Here is a 13,896-nt window from a genome sequence, read left to right as displayed (position 1 = left end):
ACTAAAGTGTTTTGCGTCCTCAATGCTAGCATTGCTCTCAGTGTTATATTTCCCAAAGGTAATAATGAAGGCCAATGTGGAAAAGTAGAAAAAATAAAAAAGATGGAGAAGTGTGAGATTATAGACAATGAAGGGAAATTATTTAGATTTTTGAGATAAAGTAGTTTTGATTAATGATGAAATCCAGTATTTCTCTTCCCCATTAATCATAACCCTATAACCATAACCATAACATCACAACCTTGCAGAAGTTTAGTAGTCTGGAAGTGAATGTCATGAACGTTCAGCTGAAGAAACTATATAAGGACAGGATATTAGAAAGATCATTCACATGGATATTGAAGTCTCTGAGGATGGTAGTAGGGAAAGGGATGGAGAGGAAGAGTGTGAATTATGTGACAAATTCTATGGCTAAAAGTGATAGAGGAACCTAGGAAATGACAGATGACAGTGACAAAGATCAGGAAAAGTAATATCATTGCGTGGTAGCAGACAAATGTTTGGAAATGGCATTAAAAATGAAAGAGTACCCTGATTCCATCTTCAGACACCAAGAGATAGGGAAGTAGCAAAAGGGGCAGTCAGAATTAGAAATGACATTATAGATCTGGCCATCTGGACAATCTAGACAAGAGAATTCTTTATGTACTTGATTGTGTGTGTGTGTGTGTGTGTGTGTGTGTGTGTGTGTGTGTAGTCAAATTCTTTTTAGTGGTTACGAAATAATTTCCACAGGGAAACCATATGTCCATTAATATGAAAAATTGGAAGGAGTGCTGGAGAAAGAAGTCAAGGATGAATGGGAGTTTATTAACAGTTCATTCAAATTTAAATTTCATTTTTATTAACAAACATTTATTTTCTCTCCCTCACACTTCTCTCCCTATCTCATACTTAGAGAAAAAAAGAAAAAGAACCCTAGTAACAAATAAGCACCATTAAGCAAAAGAAATTCTTGCACTGATTATGTTCAAAAATTCATATTCCAAGCTGCATCTTGAATCCATTATTTCTCTTTCTGAAGATGGGTAGCAAGCTTCATCATCATTCCTTTGGAATCATTATTGATCATTCCATTGATCAAAGTTATTCTTTTACTACTATACCATCTAGCTGCCTTTATCATTCAGACATTTGCCCTATTGACATCCTTAACTTCTCTTTTAAGTTTCTCTTGACTTAGATTTCAGGAAGTTCAGAGGATAACACTAATTTTCAGGTTTTTGGAAAATATTACATTCACTTATCTTGTCACCATTTGACAATATTAGTAGAATATGAATATTTTTTGGTGGGAAAAATTTGGAGTGATTAAAGGAGATATATGCTTTCCCAAAGTCAATCTGACCCACTCTCTGTCTCCTTTTATTTAATTATAGGCATTATTCAGTGTCCATTTTTGCTGTTTTTTCCAGATATACATACAAATTTTTATGATTCTTCATCCAACAAAATTCTATAATCTTGACAATAATATACTTCTTCATCCACTTGATTTTTCCTGTGTGGATGGACAAATTATTTTTAGTGATTTCAAATCTCTTCTAAGAATCTGCAGTGCTTTGGAGTTCAATATACCAACATAGCACTTTCTGTAAACAGAAGATCTTATCACCCATAGACAATCTTCAAATTGAGCTCTGTGCTGGATCTTCTCCATCATGATAATAAAAATCTTCGATGAGAATTCATTTCTTGGATTTATGCCTTGCCTGATGTTTATGAACAGAGAACCATTGAAACAAAATTATAACTGATTTTAATCACTTATAAAATCTAACTTATACCTGTTAATTTCTTCATCAAGGATGCCCTTGATTATATGTAGATGAGTCTTATAGAAATTTTGTAATCATGGGAAAGTAGATATATGTCAATAGCTGTCAATATTCTTTCAGTCACTTATTTTTTCATTACTAACTAGGTATGAGATTTATTTCCCCATTTTTTTTTGTATTTTATATTCCTTTAGAAACTTTTCAGATCCAATCAATCAATTTCTCATGATTTTATAATCTATAACAGGGGACAGATTTTAGGGAATTCTTGATCTTGGAACTTTTATTATTTTATAATTATATTTCAATATAATTGATTTTCTTTGTAATCCTATGTATTTTATTTGATGGATTTAAACTTATTATTCTGAGGAGTCTATTGGCTTTATTAGAGTAGCAAAGGAGTTCATGACAAAAGATAAAATAAAATAAAGACCCTGGCTTATAGCATTTATATATACATCTGGTTTAATCCAGCTTCTTTTCCTATCTTTATTCTCTTTAGCATCATTTCTATATCTCATATAAGTGTATCCAGAACTGCAATATTAGAGATCTGATGATTAAAAAAAAGTTTGTTATAAAAATCACTGTAGATCTTTTAAAATTTTCTTCTGTTTCTTGCCCTTTTTCCATTTTTATCCTTAAAAACAAGGACAACATTGCTTAATTGGATCTCTCACTAATCTTCCTATAAACTGATCTATAGAAATCTTTAGCATATTGCCACAGAAGCTCGGGACTACACATGACTTGAGAGGGTAATTGAAGATCACTGTTTCCTGATCCTCAGTCTTCTACATAAAGATGGGAATAGTTTGATTCCCTAGAAAGTATGATCTCCACATACATATTTCTAACAGAGAAGGCATAGCTGTTTCTGATCTTTGAACTCTTGATGTCAAGGGTTTTTAAATTCAGACCTGGAACCTGGAACTTTCCTAAGTTTTCCACGTAACTGTAATCCCACTTCTGCTCAAGACCAGGCAAGTTTTTCTGAGAAATAGCCCTTTGAGCTGCAGGCTACCTAAATAGAGAGCGCAATGACTAAATTGACTGAAAGAAAGCTGAGCTGTGATGCTGTGTCCTATGTGAGTAAAGAAGATACTTCTTTAGATGGTTGGAGGATTTTGAGAGGGAAAGTTTGAGGAAATCAAAGCAGACTTTTGAATGGCTTCTAAAAATCCTAAGAGTCACATACATAATGTAGAGGCAGTCATTCTTTCCCAATGTGTCCCCTCACTCCTAATGTTAGCAACTCTAGAGACTGTTGAGAGTGGACTTCTGGGAGTGGAGCCAAGATGGTAGAGAGTAGACAGGCCTTTATCTGAGCTCTTCCTGGCTTCCCTCATATCAACTCCAGATCAAGCCTCTGATCTGGTTTCAGAGTGACAGAACACACAAATATTTGGAGTGTAACAAATTTCCAGAAGAAAGTATTTTGGAAGAACTTCAAAAAAGGTCTGTGGGGAAGATGGTTGAATGCAGCTACAGTGCAGGGACCCCTGGGCTGTGTGGTGTCTGTGTACTGGAGGAATCTGTTGGGAGGCTCTTAGCCAAAATACAGCAGGATTGGTTACTCTGTCCTGGTTCAGAAGCCAGTGGATCATCAGCAGGCTACCTGTGAGACATTCAGTGTAACTACAAAAGGCAAATAGTGAGCCCTTGAACCCCAGAATAACTAATTTGGCCAGTCCACCCAGCTGAAGGAAGTCAGTAGCACTGGCTCCAGGGCAATATGAAGTTGCTGTTGCCTGTAGAGGAAACTTGAGACAATCGCCCTTTTGCCTTAAGAGTAGAACTCAACCTTTAAAAATGAGCAAAAATGCAAAAAGAACTCCGACCATAGTTAGCTTTTATGGAATCAGAGAAAAACAGATCTCAAACCCCGAGGACACCAAAGGCAAATCATCTCCAGAAGGATGATCACCAATGAGTGATATGAGTTGGCCTACATCTCACAAGGCTCTCCTGGAAGAATTCAAAAAGGAATATGTTATTTTGATTAAAATCTACCAGAAAATATGCAGATTGAATGAGCTCTCCCACTGAAAACAAGATATCTCAAAGTAATAGAGAATCTCTATTTTCTTGCAAGGGAAAAAAAAAGCCCTGAATTTTCTAGGGAAGCAATTTGGAAATTAGAGTGTGTGTTGATGTGCTAGCTTCCTAAATCTTTTTTTCTACCATTTCTCAAATCTTTTCTCTTTTCCTCCAGATTTTCTCTCAAAGAGGACCTAGAACCATGTTTGGAGAGTTAGAAGAAAAATGGGGAAAGGAAATGAGAACTTTGTAGAATAGCTTAGAAAAGGAATCACAGAAATTATCTGAAGAAAATTCCTTTAAAAATAAATTTAGAGAAATGGAAAAAAGCCTATAACTTCTTACAAATAGTTTTGATGAAATGAAAAAAGCATATAACTCTTTACAAAATAGATTTGATAAATGGAAAAAGAAACCAACTTGTTGAGAATGGATTTCCCATAGATGAACCTTCTTTGTCCTGTCTTGGACTGAGATCTTATTGTTATTCCAGATAAGGAATCCACTTACTTTTAAGTATTCTTTTGTCTAGTCTAATCTGTATAATTCTACTGATTTTTGTTTCTTGTTTATATTAATAAAGAAAAGTATTAGCTACTTGCAATGGTCTTTTGAATAACCAGTGTTTGGTGGGAGGGAGCTAAGTTGGTAAATGAAAACTAATTATTATCCTCCCTTTCAGAGCTATTAAGAAAAATATCTTTTATTCAGAACCTATTGTGCCCCTGGACTATTGATACTTGAGGTATGGTGCACAGATATAATCCTACCTCAAGATAACAGGGTGCAGTCAGACTCTTAATGTACCAGATCACTAGAATAATGGGATTAGCCACCAAATGATGAGGTACAGGGCAATATGCCCCAAAGCATATTAAGGTTATGGGCTGGTGGTGTAAGTCATCTCAAAAGAATTTTTAGGCATAGACCTCCAGATGAAGGAGTAAAGATTTTATTGCACTGCTAAGAGGAGCTAAATCCATAAGTTTTTTTTTTTTTAATGAAGATAAGGGTTTTAGCAATTAACAAGAAAGAAGACAAGTCTCCCATCAGTAATCAGCAGGAAGACCCCATGAGGCAGGAGCATCCCATGGTGGAGTAACCCCAAAACATAGTTAGCTATAATAAGGGATACAACATTAACTAGCAGGCTAAATTCTTTTTTTTTTCCCTGAGGCAATTGGAATTAAGTGACTTGCCCAGGGTCACATAGCTAGGAAGTATTAAGTGTCTAGAGATCAAATTTGAACTCACATCCTCCTGACTTAATCTGGATAGAGTGAACTTAATCTGGTCCTGCTTCCTTTAGGTAGCTTACTGGTCAGTTACAAAATTTTAAAATCCCACTTAAATGTAATTAGTATGAAGAGCACACATTCACCACACTTTGCCCTGCTGAACAGATGTCTTTCTATATGGAGATGATGGGGGGCAGCATTTATAGAAGCTGAAAGCCATTGTATCCTTGTTGCATATTCTTATTATATCTGAGCTAAGCAAACCTCCTTTTGTTTAATGACTTAAAAGTGTCTTGTTTTGTTCTAAATCAAAGCTAAATTAAAAATGTGTTAATATCATGTTTTGATACTAGGTTTGAGACTAGATTTGAGCACAGGTTTTCCTGACCACAGTTCCATTTTTCTCCCCATCTTTCCATGCTGCCAGAAGATCCACTCTACTGGGCTATGATTCTACTATTGCATGGATTGTTTTTCTTGCTTGCTCACTCACTCCCAGATAGTACAGGAAGTTATTCCAGAATGAGTGACTTTTTCCTGACTGTGGAAAGGGGACCCAGGCAGACAGAAATTAACAAATTATCTGCTTATCACAATTGAAGGCTCTACTCCATTTCATTGTTTCTTGCTATTATTATCTTTGACACTCAGGCAGCTGACCACAGCCTTTTATCCCTGGATCTATACTCCATCATAACCTTGCCAAATGCTTGATTTCTCTCCCAGCTCTCTCTTATGAACTCCCTCTTGTCTCCAAACAATGGACCTTTATCCTCTTCATCTGCCCTATCTGTTGATATTCCTCAAGGTTGCCTTATTTCTCCATTGTTATTTCCAATTTATCAGCTTCTAAAACCTGACATTATATCTGGCTGTGATATACAGTGGTATGGCTATTGCTTACTCTGTGCAAGTATATTATTCTGCATCAACATTTTTTTCCTTCTCTTCCAAGTTAGGAACAGTCTATAATATCACCAAATTTGATGCCTGCAAATCATTCCCACAACCACAGAGATAAGACAGAATTCATTACCTTGGTGTTACCCTCACTAAGGGGAGAATTCAGGTCAAATTGCTTTGCCCTTGGATGACACATCCCTTTAATTCCAAACTGGCACTGGCCCCTCAACTATTATGTTTGAACTTGCAACTTGCTCCCATTACTGGGTCTTCTTTTCTTTTTCAGAAATCATTGGCACTGATGTTTCTGCATACTAGGTAGGGGAAGGGGAGGAGGATTTTAGGTGTTTTTTCAAGGTCACAGTATTAGTTCTGAAGATGGAATACCAGATAATGTCCTAGTGAAGGAAGAGTGCTAAATTCAGTATTCCACCCCCAAGACCAACGATTTGCTTAAGTAAGGATTTCTGCCTTGATTACAATGCTTATTAAGTGAAAATATGCCTGGATTTCCCAGGTTTGTTTTGTATTTCTCAATTTTGCATTATACTCCAGAAAACCAGGCTCAGCAGATTTACTTCCCTAGATTACCAGGTCTGATCAAGCCAGAACCTTTAAACAAGCAAACAAGTCACTCTGGGTCTAGAAAGAAATCGGTGGAAGTGTTTGCTAATTCAATTTCCTCACTGAGGACACCAGCTGGTTGTTAGCTGCAATAGATTAATCTATTAGTTTATCTGAATGTTTTCTCAATTTGCTTCACAATCTCAGGTAAGTTATATCTATCTTGGTTTGCAATTCCTAAAGCACAGGTACTGTGTGTTTACCCTGAGCAAGTCACCTATACCCCTGGACTTTAGTTTATTCATTTAAAAAAAAATTATAGCTTTTTATTTTCAAAATGTATACATGCATAATTTTTGACATTCATCCCTACAAAACCCTGTGTTCTAATTTTTTCCTCCTCTCCTCCTCCCCCAGACAGCAAGTTTTCCAATATATGTTAAAGATGTGCAGTTCCTCTCTACATATTTCCACAAATATCATGCTATACAAGAAAAATCAGATCCAAAAGGGAAAAAAAAAGAGAAAGAAAACAAAATGCAAGCAAACAACAACAAAAAGAGTAAAAATATGATGTTGTGAACTACCCTCAGTTCCCACAGTTCTCTCTCTGACTGCAGATGGATCTCATCATCATAAGATCATTGGAACTGGCTTGAATTGTCTCATTGTTGCATATGCATCATTTTCAACATTTACCTTACAAAATCTTGTCTTCCAATTTTTTTCTCCCTCTCTTCCATCCACCCCCTTCCCTAGACAGCAAGAAATGCAATATATATTAAACATGTGCAATTCCTCTATACATATTTCCACAAATATCATGCTGCACAAGAAAAATCAGATCCAAAAAGGAAAAAAAAATGAGAAAGAAAACAAAATGCAAGCAAACAGCAACTAAAAGAGTAAAAATACTATATTGTGAACCATTTCCACTGTTCTCTCTCTGGTGCAGATAGCTCTCTTCATCACAAGATCACTGGAAATGGCCTCAATCATTTCATTGTTGATGAGAGCCACATCCTTCAGAATTGATTGTTTAATCTTGCTGTTGTTATGTATAATGATCTCCTGGTTCTGCTCATTTCACTTAGGATCAATTCATATAAATCTCCCTAGGCCTCTCTGAACAGTTTATTCATCTGTAAGAAACACGAGATGCATAAATTTAGAGACATCTCCACTCCAAACTGGAGTGAAAGAGACTATTTGTGACTGATCCGTGGTAAAAACTTCCTAGATTGTGACCTGATCAGCCACATCTGGTATTCCATCTTCAGAATATACCAGACCAAAATTATAGAAATTTCTTTATTTTCTCCTCCCTTTTCAATATTGTTAGTCCAGGAATAAAGATTTTTAGATTAGAGCTAATTCCCTGGTCTCTAACCCTTAAAGATGTTTACATCCAGAGGGTTAGATCTTTTTTTTTTTTTTTTTAACCAAATGCTGGTTATACTATCAAACATGGTAAATTGTATATAAAGCCATTTTTCAATACAGATGATAAACAGAAATCAGAGAAGTTTTATTGATTAAAATCTACCAGAAAATATTTAGATTGAATGAGCGCTCCCATTGAAAATAAGATATCTCAGCTAAACTAATAGAGATCTTCATTCTCTTCCAAGGGAGAAAAATCGCTTAAGTTTCTAGGGAAGCAATTTGAAAATTAGGAGTGTGTTGATGTGCAGGCTTCTCAAATCTTTTTTCTACTACTTTCTAAATCTTTTCTTTCACTCCAGGTTTTTCCCCAAAGAGTATCTAAAAACATATATGTCTTTTCTTAAAGCAGAGAAACCAAGAATAAAGATTTTCCTTGAGGCATCTAGGTGGAGAAGTGGGGCTAGAGTACTAGTCATGGAGTCAGGAAGGTCAGAATTCAAATCTGACCTCAGATTCTAGGTGTGTGACCCTGGGCAAGTGACTCAACCCAGTTAGTTTTAATTTCCTCATCTATAAAATGAGCTGAAGAAGTAAATGGCAAATCCTATCAGTATCTTTGCCAAGAAAAATCCCAATGGGGGTCATGAAAAGTTGTATATGATTAATTAACAAAATAACTTCCTAGATGTGAGAACTTGGGTTAGACATTGAATTTGTTTGTTTCAGTTTCCTCAATTGTAAAATGGGGATAATAACACCTACTTCCTGGAGCTGTTGTAATGATCAAATGACATAATATTTGGCACAATGTCTGGAACAAAGTAAGTGTTGTATAAATGCTCATCCCCTTCCCTTTCTTCTTCTCCCTTCCCTTTCCCAAGCTTTCTAGTCAATTTTTTATCTCTTGCAGTCATTATTGTCTCCATCAATCAATAAAGTCTGATGTAAATGATTCATGCCTAAATCCTGGATGATATAGACAAGATAAAACAAAATAATTTTAGGAAGAAAAATCTCAACAACTGAGAAAATTGGGACAGACAGAAAAACCACGAGAAAGGAAAAAACAACGACAAAAGTGAAAATATGCTTTGATTATATTGAGTTTCCATAGTGCTCTGTCTAGATGCAGATGGCACTTTCCATCCCAAATCTATTAGAAATGCCTGGAATCACAACATTATTGAGAAGAACCAAATCTACCACAGATGATTTTCACAATCTTGTGGTTACTGTGTACAATGTTCTCCTGGCTCTGCTCACTTCATTCCACATCAGTTCATGTAAATCTTTCCTTGTTTTTCTGAAATCAATCTGCTCATCATTTCTAATAGAACAATAATATTCCATTACTTTTATTATATATCATAACTTATTCAGCCATTCCCCAACTTATGGACATTTACTCAATTTCTAATTCCTTGCTACTATAAAAAAGGGTCACTACAAACATTACTGCACATATGGATCCTTTTCTCTCTTTTACGATCTCTTTGGGATACAGACCCAAATGCCCTAATTTTAAACAGAAGAGAAAACCAAAGTCCAGAAAGTTTGTGATTTGGAGATGACAGTTACAGATTTGGAATCTGTACAAAACCACTGCACCATATTGCTTGTTCAATCATGAGAAACTCAAGGCAGGATGGAGCCTGACACCTCTTAGTTGGGTTCATTGAGATTAGACCCAAATATGATGACACATACATAGACATATGTGTGTGTACACATAGATATATAAATATACACACATAAGAACAATATAGGGGGTGTTTAACAGCATCAAATATCATGAAATTCAATGACAGTGCACAGGCTGGTGGAGGTGGGAGGCGGAAAGAGTATGATTATCAAAGATGCATGGATAGATATGTGATATTAACATTGTTGGAGTGGGGGAAGAGGGAGGTTCCTGGAGGTGGGAAGAGGTCTTGGAGCATGCGAGCTTTTTAAAAAAATTACTGGATAAGGATGTTTTTGGGAGATCAAGTGGAATCATTCCAAATAGAGTGGAAAAGAGCTGTGAGATAGGAAAATAACAGGCTTGGTGAATTGTGAACCCAGATTTTTTTCTCAGTCATTACCTTTCCTTCTCCCACTCTCTGATTCATATCCCAAGCATAAAGAGTAGGTATGCAGAACACTGTGTCACCAAGGGGGTGGGGTGTGGAGGAAGAAAGATACTCTTGCCTTTTATCTCTTCAAACTACTTAAAAATCCCCAAATGAACTATTTGTTCACTGCCCCAGGGGCAGACTTGGAGAGAACAGAGTGAAATTGCAGCAGTAGAGGGAATTAAGATAAGATCTGAGGAAGAATATTCTAAATGGTGACTAAGTTAGATACTAAAATCGGCAAAAGTTGCAGGTCTTGAAATTTCCCTCCCTCTGATGTAAATCTAGAACTTGGATTCATAGTAAGTAGGGATTCTTTAAACTTGCATCCCCAGGGTTCTGGTAAGATGCTTGGTACATTATTACTACAAGAATAAGAGAGTTATACCTCTGGTTTGGAGACAGACCTATTTGAAGGCAAGGGATTAAACTGAAGGTCATATTGAGATACCTTTCAGGTTTAGGGTTCCAAGATTTTGTGGTTCCATCACAGGCTTCCCTATATGACCTATTTTGGTCAAACTAGTTTTCCTGTTGCCCTGTAAATATTTTGTTTTTTACCTTCCTACCTTTTCTTGCACTATTCCCTCTCCTCTTCACTTTTCCTATTAAATTCTGACTTATGTTTCAGAGCCAAGCTCAAATCACATGCAGCTTTTATTAAACATTCTTTCTCCTTCCTCTGAATTCCTAGAAGCACTTATTGGCTGTACCACCTACATAGCTTTTGGGATACCTTCAAGGTCCTGATCTATGATCCTGTAATCCCTCATTTAGCATGTAACCTCCTTAATGATATTTTCATATATACATTGTTTTAATCTTTCCCAAAGAGTTTAACATTTTCATCTAGCTCTAGAAAAGAAGTTGTCTACAAATTTTTTTTCCAAGTCCTATGATTTTATCATCCAAGCCTGTCACTTCAGAGATGTGGAATATGAAATACAGAGAGATAAAATGATTTCCACAAGCTAACACAGCTAAGAAATGCCAGAGTTAGGATTCCAACCCAGACCTTCAGTTTGGCTTTCAGAATAGGCTGCCCTGGGTGGTGGTAAGTTCTATCTCCCTTGGGGTCTTCCAGTAGAGTCTATGTAATTTCTTGTTGGGTTGAACATAGATGGGATTCTTGTTCAGGTATAGGTAGGACCAAGAAGCTTTCTCAGGTCCCTTTCAACTTTAATGGTCTATTGACGCCCCCCACCCCCTTCTGCACTTTCTTTTAGCTTTGGTATTTTAACTAGGTAAAAACATTTTTTGATTGAATCAAATAGTCAGAATTGAGCCTGAACAAGGCCTGTACATCTTCTAGAATCAATCAAAGTTACTGTGTGAGAGACAGAGGTCATAGCCTAAGCAATTTGTCTAAAAGGAAGATGCTATCTCAGAAGTGAAAGAAAAGATCCTTGGAGTCTGGATTCAGTAGGTTTGGAGTAAGCATGATATTTCTGACCCACCTTTGAGGAGCAAGGGGCAAAAGGTACAAAGGTAAAAAGAAAGAACCAAAACATAGTCATTGATTTTATAGATATCTTGGATTAGGGGACCCAGGCTGAACAAAATTTCAAGAAAAAGTCAACTCTTTACTTAACTTTTCTTCTGAAACCTGTCTGTTCACATATTCTGTAATGTAATCTACTGTTCTGTTATCCAAATGACTCCAGAAAATTCAATTTTGTCTCAACCACCATAAAGTCAGGGGCTAATTAACAAAACATACATGATAGGCAGAGAGCTCAACCTCTGTCAGGGAATTAGTAATTTTCCTAACTGGGACTGGACCATTGCAATTGAATTCAACATTTTGTTATCTAAAATAAACTCCTCAAAGCCAAAAAGGAGGGAATGAAATGGACCTCAGGACCCTAAGTACCCTAAACTTAACTAGAATTAATCATTCTAACAGGAAACTGGGTAACTTCAAATTCAGTGCCTTCTGCATTAGATCATAGACCTCCTCTTTAAGGAAAGTTTGGAAGAGACTTCTTTGCAATCCCTACAGGCCTAGCTCAGTGTCTGGTACATAAATATTTTCTGACTGGTTCCTTGATGGATTTGAGCTGGATGACCTTTTCCTTTCATGGTACACATTTTCTGATTTGCTGCATCAGAGTTAGTAAGGACAGATTAGGTAAGTGTGTCTCTGATAGGGGCAGAGGAAGGGGGGAGGAAAAGAACAAGGAAAAGACATTCTATGTCCTTGATGTGGTGAAAAGAGAATTGGATTTGCAGTCTGAGGCTCTAGTTTCCAATTCTGGTTTTGCCCCTTACTATCAATGTAGCTTTGGAAGGGTCACTTTCTGATCTTTGGGTCTCAATTTCTGTCTCTATCTCTGTCTCTGTCTCTGTCTCTGTCTCTGTCTCTCTGTCTCTGTCTGTCTCTCTGTCTCTGTCTGTCTCTCTGTCTCTGTCTCTGTCTCTGTCTCTCTCTGTCTCTCTCTCTCTCTCTCTCTCTCTCTCTCTCTCTCTCTCTCTCTCTTTCTCTCTCTCTCTCTCAAAAGCAAACAAGAACCCCACTTATGGATTAGCTAAAGGTTTTCCAGAAGATCCTATGGGATGCTTTCCTGAACCGCACTTCCAATCTCCCTCCATCACTTCACAGTCAACTAGTCCCTGCTCTGCAAGGGCCCTTGCCCCGGCCCCTAGCTGCCACCCCAGCTGCAGGGAAGCTGATGGCCTAGAGCTTCTTGACATCGTCACTACCTGTTAACAGAGGCAGCTCCCCAGCTCCAGACTGGGCTTTGGTTGCTTTGTGTGTATTTCACGCTGTGACAAATTTAGAGACCAGGTGTAGGACGCCGAGGCAGATGGGGGTGCGGGCGGGAGGCAGGGAGCGAGGGCCCATTGCTACGCAGCCCTAGCGCCTCCGCCCCTCACCAAACGGTTTCTTCTTTACTAGAGCGCACAGATGAATCCCCAGCAGAACCTGGAGCTTGGCGCGGCAGCCGCGGCAGCGGCAGCAGTAGAGGGGAGGGGGAGCGAGCTGGCACGCGGAAGGCTTGCAGAATGAGCTAATTGGTCTCAAATCTAAATCATAAAAGACCTGTAATTACAAGGCTTAGAAAGAAGGGACCCGGCTGCCTGGGATCCTGCACACAGGCGGCGGGCGGGTCGTGTGTGGCTGCAGGGGGGCGGGGGAAAGTCCGTTTTTTAAGTGAATTTATACTATTATAAGACCTGTCGCGGGTGAGTAATAAAAACGGCGATGCTAAGTTAAGCCTTGTGTTATCCTGTTTGCTCAGATGCTGCTTACACCAGCTGTAGCCCGCAGAAAGCACTTTTCAATTTATTTTTATGACTCCTCTCTAAAAGCATTCCATTAAAGGAATATTACTCGGTATGAAGTTGGAAAGTACCAATCGCACTTTATTTGCTTGTGCCGGGAAGGGATAAACAGCTCAGCATCGCGACGGTCACTCTACCCACCCAACCTGGCACAGACCGCTCGAAGGCCGGGGGATGGTGGAGGAGGAAGATTTTGGGGGCGCACCCAGAGATCGCAGGGGCTTCTCCCACCTCTTAAAGCCACATCTGGGCCACGTTTCAATCCCTGAGGATTTGGGGATAGAAGATACCCCACGTCTCTCTTCTCCCTTCCTCTGTTAACTTTCCCAGTTCCACTGGTAAGAAGTAGCTCGAGTAGTCTGCCCTAATACTCAGTAGTAATACTGAGCAAAGCTAGGCAGAAGCAATCATATTCTGAAACCGTTAATTCTGTCGCCAAGATCCTCCCCAAGTCGTTTATTTGGCTCTCTTGTGCAGCTCAAATGAGGTTTGTATCTGCAACTGTGAAGGGTACCCTGCTACCACACCCTAAATTATACTGTATCTGCTTATAGAATGGCAGAATCAAGCTTGAAAGCCAGAGCT

The sequence above is a fragment of the Antechinus flavipes genome, chromosome 4 (assembly GCF_016432865.1).
Source record: "Antechinus flavipes isolate AdamAnt ecotype Samford, QLD, Australia chromosome 4, AdamAnt_v2, whole genome shotgun sequence".
NCBI classification, from domain to species: Eukaryota; Metazoa; Chordata; class Mammalia; order Dasyuromorphia; family Dasyuridae; genus Antechinus; species Antechinus flavipes.
This window is presented reverse-complemented; position numbering follows the sequence as displayed.